Genomic DNA, 7,176 nt, shown 5'->3' on the forward strand with positions numbered 1-7,176 from the left:
TGGATATTGAGGGATGACTGTGTGCATTATATATACATTTATTTATATGTATATAAAATGCCATGAGATGAATTTTCTGTTTATGTTTAGTTTTTTTTTTGGAACTACATGGCTTCCTTCTTATACTGGCACTTACAGAGTAGTTGGTGGCACATGGCATGCACACATGAAAATGAAGCTTCAACAGATGGCTGTCTAAGATAAGTGCCCAATGAGTGGTTCATACCAATAAGTAAATGCCCCAGGAGGTCAGGGGAGGAAGATATCCGTTCTGGTTGAAAGAGGGTCTTGGAGGAGGTAGAATCCAAGCTGAGTCCAAAAGAGAGATCATTCATATTTAGTTAGGAAGCAGGAAGGAAGGCATAGAAACATACAAACTAGCTCAAACCCAAAGGGGAATACACTGAAGATGTAAGAGGGGATGCTTCCTTTGTCCCCAGCTTGGCCTGCTCTAGCATGCTCCAGTCCATCCCCAGAGTATGGGTACTCTAGCTCCCCCCCAGTTGCTTTATGGTAGCAGTCGGTTCCAAACACTCCGCTTCATGCTCTTTAGGAAAATATCCCACAGCTAACTAGAGCCTCCCGAGGGAACTTCCGCGTTTGAGCAGCCCAGGCATTGCTCTGGGTACTGGCATTATGCCCCAGAAATCCTCTCCTTTTCACAGGCCCTGACAACCAGCAGACTACCTCCCATTAGTTTAGCAAGCTATTAAGACAGGGTTCTGACTTTCACCACTTATTAACCTAGAGATGACATAATTTTTCCTCTTTGATTCCTTGCCATACCTCTCAACATGTTCCTTCTTATATTCAACCCCCCAAAAGCAAATATTAATACCACTCTATCTTAGTGATGCTACCCTCCCAACAATGATTATAATTCTAACATTTCTTTCCTAGGGTATGAAAAAACAGCAGGAACAACAATGAAAGCCTCAAACACACAAACCTGTTAATTTCTGATTGGAGGGGTTCTCCTACAGAAAGATTCAGGGTTGCTGGTAGATCCCAAAGGAGCAGGAAGCAGAGGCAGACTTTTTGAGAACTTGGACACTTAGAAATGGAGGATAAACTCTGATTCTCAGGGGCGGTGTGATCTCTCCTCCTGCTTGGCTTAGGGTATTTGCTTCATGCTCCTTGGGGTGTTCACTGATTCTTTCCCTTCTGTCTGCACACAGTGGGAAAATTTCAGTTCCAGCCATAGCTCTATGTGACCTGCCATCTTCATCACTCAACTCTGATTGACTTGTGACTTGGTGCCTCATTTCCCAGAAAATTGAATTGGCCTTGCAGTGGTCAGTGTTTTGCTTTATTCCAATCAGCTGTGGCCAGGGGAGCAGGTTTACAACCACGCATACTGTGAGTTTCTGACCTTTTGGCATGGGGTAGGTGAGGGGTAGTTTACAGAGAAGGTCTAAGAACCCAAAGGTTTCTACCTTTGGCTTGGCTCATTGAAAGATATAACACCACTTCTGTAGCTTTGCAGCTAGGATTCTGTATATGATCTAGCTTCTGCCAAGCAGATCATCTTGGAAAGCTTGGAGCAATGCGAAGAGGCGGCCATGCTTGGGGAGACGGTATTTTCAGCAGGCACGTTGCCCAGGCAACCAGTTCTTCCGGGGCAGCTATGGTGCCGTTTCTGGCATGCAATCCCCAATGGTACAAGGCACTAAGTGGCGGCCACTGTGATCCTTTGCTGAAACAGTTCACTGTCGTGACTAGATATTGTTTCTGGATTCTCCTGGCTTTGTGAGAGTAAGCGTTTGTAAACTTTTATGGCAGTTGGACTTGACACCACATCCAAGCATGTGATTTTGTGGTTTATAAAAGTATCATTCTGAGACAGATTTGAAATGGGGAAGAAGGTCCCCTCCATCACACATTGAGAAGCACTGCTCTATGCTGTTTTTGCTCCTGAGCTGAGTGAGTGACGGGATAATCTAGCTCTCTGTAGAAACTGCAGAAGGGGTCTGTGCAGTTCCCACTCTTACAAAATACCTGTACTTTTGTAAACCTTAGGATAGGATTTATTTCAAAGAAATATAGAACTGAAAGTGATAACTCATATTTTTTGTAACAAACATGAATTGTAAGTCATGAGTCTGTCCCAATATTAGGACACATTTGAGCCAGGAGAATGTCTCTTATTTCTATGCCATGAACTCTAACTACCCTGGGGTTGGTTTAATACATTAAATGATTCGACATTGGAGTAAGCTACCCAGGGCCATACTGCAATTATATAAAAGTGCAAGGTAAGATGCATTTTAACTGGGATTGCATTGTATGGTGTCTGTGTATGTGCTCACACATGCATAAAGTTTTATATTCCATGAAAGCACAGGAAAAAGATAATAGCATTTTTAGTGAACATGAAAACAATGTGCTGTTTTTGCAAATACAAAGCCATTTTACAAAGGAATTCTAAACTGAAAATTATTATATTTCTATAATGTTTATCACCATTACTGGAACAAGGACATTTTCAGAACACAGTATCGAAAAGCTGGCCTGCCATGTGCTGGCTGAATAAAATTCATGGGACTTAGGCATAATAGGAACAATTTCCCACATTATTTTTGTTATTCTTTTTCAATCATAAAAATGAAGACTAGATGATCATTAAAAAGATGCTCTCGGAAAGACAGAAATACTTCACTATGTGCAATAGGTGAGCTTCTGAAAAAAAATTGTATGGGTTAATTTTTCTTTCTATACTTGAGTGTCATTTTGTACACATGGAAAACATTTGATTTTTGAAGAAATTTATTTCTGAATCTTTTATAAATATAATCATCTCCAATTTTGGAATGTTTTTCAATTTGAGTGTGCCAAATGTACTCACTCTCACAATAAGATTAAGGTTGTGCATTTTAGGGAAGAGTATTACAGAGGTGTCAGAACCCTCTCAGAGAATCGTAGTAGGGATACATGATATTAATACATCATTACTGGTGAAGTTAACCTCAATTATTTGGTTAGGGTGATAACTGAAGGTTTCTCCATTTTAAATTACTATTTTTCCTTGTGTAATAATAAATATTTGAGGGAAGGTAGTTTGAAACTATGCAAATGTCCCGTTTCTCCCTAAACTTTAACCCACTAATTTTAGCATTAATTGATGGATCTTGATTATAGCAATGATTATTGTAGTGTTCTAATATTCATATTCTATTTTCTTCATTTTTCCTGCATTTATTAATAGGATTCTCCTGTAAGGAAGAGTTGTCACTTTCCATCATATTTTTATATGTTTAATCATTTAGGTATTTATATCAGTATGGAATCATGGATATTTATTTTATTCTTTAGGTTATAATTCAGTACTCTCATTATTTATTTTATTCCTTTTTTTTTCTTTCAACTTTGACCATTGGGAGCTCTTTTAGGTTGGCTTCTGTGTCATTTTAACATTTCCCTACTTTTTTTTTTAATAACTTTATTCCTTTTTGGCAACATGAGATACTCTAGGCTTACCTTGTATTTCTCTTATCACAGCCTTAAAATCAATCACTTTTCTAAGGAGTCTTGGTTCTTTTTGAGATTGGTATTTAGATTCAAAGGTGTTGTCTTCTAGCTCTGATATTCTTTCTTCTGCCTATCTAGCCTACTCTTAAAGCTTTCCACTGTGTTTTGTATTTCTTTGAATGAATTTTTCATTTCCAGAAGCTCTGCTTGATTTTTTTTAAATAATTCAATTTTTTTAGTGAATTTTTCATTCATTTCCTGCATTGTTTTTGTGGTTTCTTTGTGTTGGGTTTCTATTTTCTCTTGTATTTCATTGAGCTTCCTTATAATCCATATTCAAAATTCTTTACTCGTCATTTCAATATTCTTATTTTGGTTGGTTTCCATTGGTATAGAATTATTGTTTTCTTTTAGGGGTGTCCTTTCACTCTGATTTTTCATGTATCCAGAGATCTTTCACTGATTCCTTCTCTTCTGAAGCAGCTTTTCAGTTTTGAATTTTCTTTTGATTAGATAATAGCATGCCCAGTTTAATCTCTGAGACAGTGGGTGGTGCTTGGGGGTGAGACTCAACTATACCCTGTATGATTGAGTCAGTAAATGCTGTAAAAGGTGTGCAAATTGACCTCCCTGTCAGTAGATGGTGCTTGCCTGGAAGAACAAGCTGCAATGTTGTTTTGGGGTCCTGTGACTGGCTCTGGACCCTCTGGAGAAGGACTTGATTGCCTCAGGTAGTGGTTGAGGCCCTGGAACTTCAGGTAAGTCCTGATTCTCCACCACAGCAGAGGTGGGTGGGGGATTGTGGCTGGGAGGGTCTGGGTTGGGTGAGCTTGCCCTCAGGCTCCACTAAAGCTGGCAAGCGATCTGCTTCAGCAGGGGTTAAAGGTCTGCTCCCAGCTTCTAGGCTAAGCTGCGAGGGAGGGGCTGTAGTGGCCTCACCCAATCACAAATCTCCCATCCTTGTCCCTGAGTAATGTGATTGAGACCTGGGGATATGGGATCTGGCTTGTGGGCCTGTCCCTGGGTCCCTGAAGATCAATTCTTGACTATGCCAGGGAGAAGTGGCTGGTCCCAAGTCGCCCATGGAGTGCCTGAGCAGGTTCAATGTCCCTCTGCCTCAGGGTATGCCCTGCACTGATGGAGTTGCTGGGCAAATTGCACCAGGAAGGGCCAGCCAGCAGGGAGCTCACAGTCTGAGAACCCTTCAGTCTGCTGCAGGACCCACAGAGGAAAGGTCTGAGCCCCATTCTCTGTGGTGGCTCTATTGTCTCTCTCAGCAGTCACAGGTGGGGGAGGGGAAGAGGAGAAAAGGAGTCTGGAAAGTTTGAGCTCTACTCTCTGTGGAAGGCCTGGTGTGGTGGATGTACCAACAGAGAGGAGAAGCAGTTCCTGTGAGCCCTGGCTCAATCGTCTCTCAGCAGTCATGGGTGGGGCAGGGGAAGGGGAGGAAAAGAGTCTGGATGGAGAAAAGCTAGCACTCTGGTCATCTCTGTCCCTCTCTCCAGAAAGCAGCCCACTCAGAATGTCCAGACTCTGGGGTCATGGAGATCCCCTGGGATCCACCAGCCCCCTGTGGCTGCCACAGTCTGGTCCAAAGTTGGGAAATGTTTGCGTGGGAACAAGCGAGATGAAACTGAGGGGGTGAAGCCCTGTGGGGAGGACAAAGGTGCACAGTGGGTGGAGAAGCAATCTCAGGAAGTGACCCTGAGGGCACCAGCTGCCTGGTGCTTTGTTCTCAAGAAGCTCCCAGTTCACTGGCTGCAGCAGCTTTTGTGCTTGTGAGGGTAGAGGAGCTCTCCACCAGTTTGGGAGCCCACTGACTGCCAGAAATGTGGGAGAGGGAGAAATAAGCCACTCCATCTACCCTTCTTGCTGGACTCCAAGCCTCTGGGGGAGTGATCTCTGCCAATATTCTACTACTTCATGTTCTGCTCCTAATTCTGGGGTCTAGAAGTCCAAGATCAAGGTGTAAGTGGGGTTCATTTCTTCTGAACCTCTCTTCTAGGGTTGCAGACGGCTGTCTTCCGACATCAGGTCTTACAAATGCCCTGTAGGATGCACAACCTTGGAAGAATCTGGACAAGACTGGTATTTAGAAACCATAATCTTGACACTAGTTGTGATCACTGCTATTGGGGTGTTACTACTTCTAGGTCTTCTCAGAGAGTTTGTATTAATATATACACACATATGTATTTATTTCTCCATGTATTAAAAATCAACATGATTCATAATGATATCCTTATCCAATCCAACACTTCAAAGTTAATTCAAGAATCTCCTTTGCTTATTTATAACTTCTTTCTCTGACAATGAGAAACCTGTTGCTCATATCTAAAATATATTTACTTAATTTAGCCATTTTTTATGACTTATGGGTCTCACTCTGTCGCTCAGGCTGGAGTGCAGTGGCTCAATCATAATTCACTGTAACCTTGAATTTCTGTGCTCAAGCAATCACCTGGTTATTTAAAACATTTTTTTTTTTTATGGAGATGGGGGTCTCACTATGTCATCCAGGCCAGTTTTGAACTCCTAGCCTCAAGTGATCTTCCCACTTCAGCCTCCCAAAACACTGGGATTATAGATGTGAGCCACTGTGCCTGGCCCCTAGTATATAAAAGTAGTTTCAGAATTCTAAACCATGCTCTTCTGAGAAACAAATTTATCAATAAGGCTATGATATTTATGAAACAGCAAGTCAAAGTACTACAAAAAAAACTATAGTATTTTGTCAATGCTTTTTTTAGTCTTATGATATCCACTTAAAATGCTGTTTCCCAGAATTATTTATGTCAGTTCCTTTCTTCATCACCCTTTTCAATGAGGGCATGCCATTCTGTATAATAAAGGTAGATTTATTTATTACAATCTGCATTCCATTTTGGGTTCCATCCACAATAAAAGTCTTCCTTTGTGGTACAGAGTTCTAGCATTTTGAAAGATGCATAGAGTCATGTGTTTGCCAACACAGTACCATTCAGGATAATTACATTACCCTCCAGATTTATTTGTTCTATCCCTTTATAGTCAAACCCTCCCAGCACAACTCCTAGAAACCACTGACCTGGTTTCCATCCCTATACTTTTACCTTTGCCACAAAGTCATATAAATGAAATTTAACAATATAGTCTTTTGGGTCTGGCTTCTTTCTCTTAGGAAATTGCATTTAAGAAGCCATTCATATTTGTTTTTTAACATTTATTTTTTATTGTTATATATTCATAGAGTACAAGTACAATTTTGCTACATCGATACATTGCATTATGGTAAAGCCAGAGCCGTCAGAACATTTATTTTTTATTTGTATATATTCATAGAGTACAAGTACAATTTTGCTACATCGATACATTGCATTATGGTAAAGCCAGAGCCGTCAGTACATACATCACTCAAGCAATGCACAAAATGAGCTTTCAGATGAAATCCCTAGAATGTTTGACCCGTTACATATATGAAAAAATATTTGACTAAGTTGATAAAATATTAAAGTGATTTATAATAAAGTAGTCCCATTTGCAGGCTAAAAATTGATTAAAGTACAGTTGATTTTTCAAACAACAGATTTTAAGATTTAATCTATAAGAAACATATTTGATTTAAACCTAAGGGGTGAAACTACTAGAATTCTAGAGGAAGATGTTGGAAATACTCTTCTAGACATTGGCCTAGGCAAAGAATTTATGAAGAAGACCCCAAAGGCAATC

This window comes from Propithecus coquereli, unplaced genomic scaffold (genome assembly GCF_000956105.1).
Source record: "Propithecus coquereli isolate 6110/MARCELLA unplaced genomic scaffold, Pcoq_1.0 Scaffold381, whole genome shotgun sequence".
Taxonomy (NCBI): domain Eukaryota; kingdom Metazoa; phylum Chordata; class Mammalia; order Primates; family Indriidae; genus Propithecus; species Propithecus coquereli.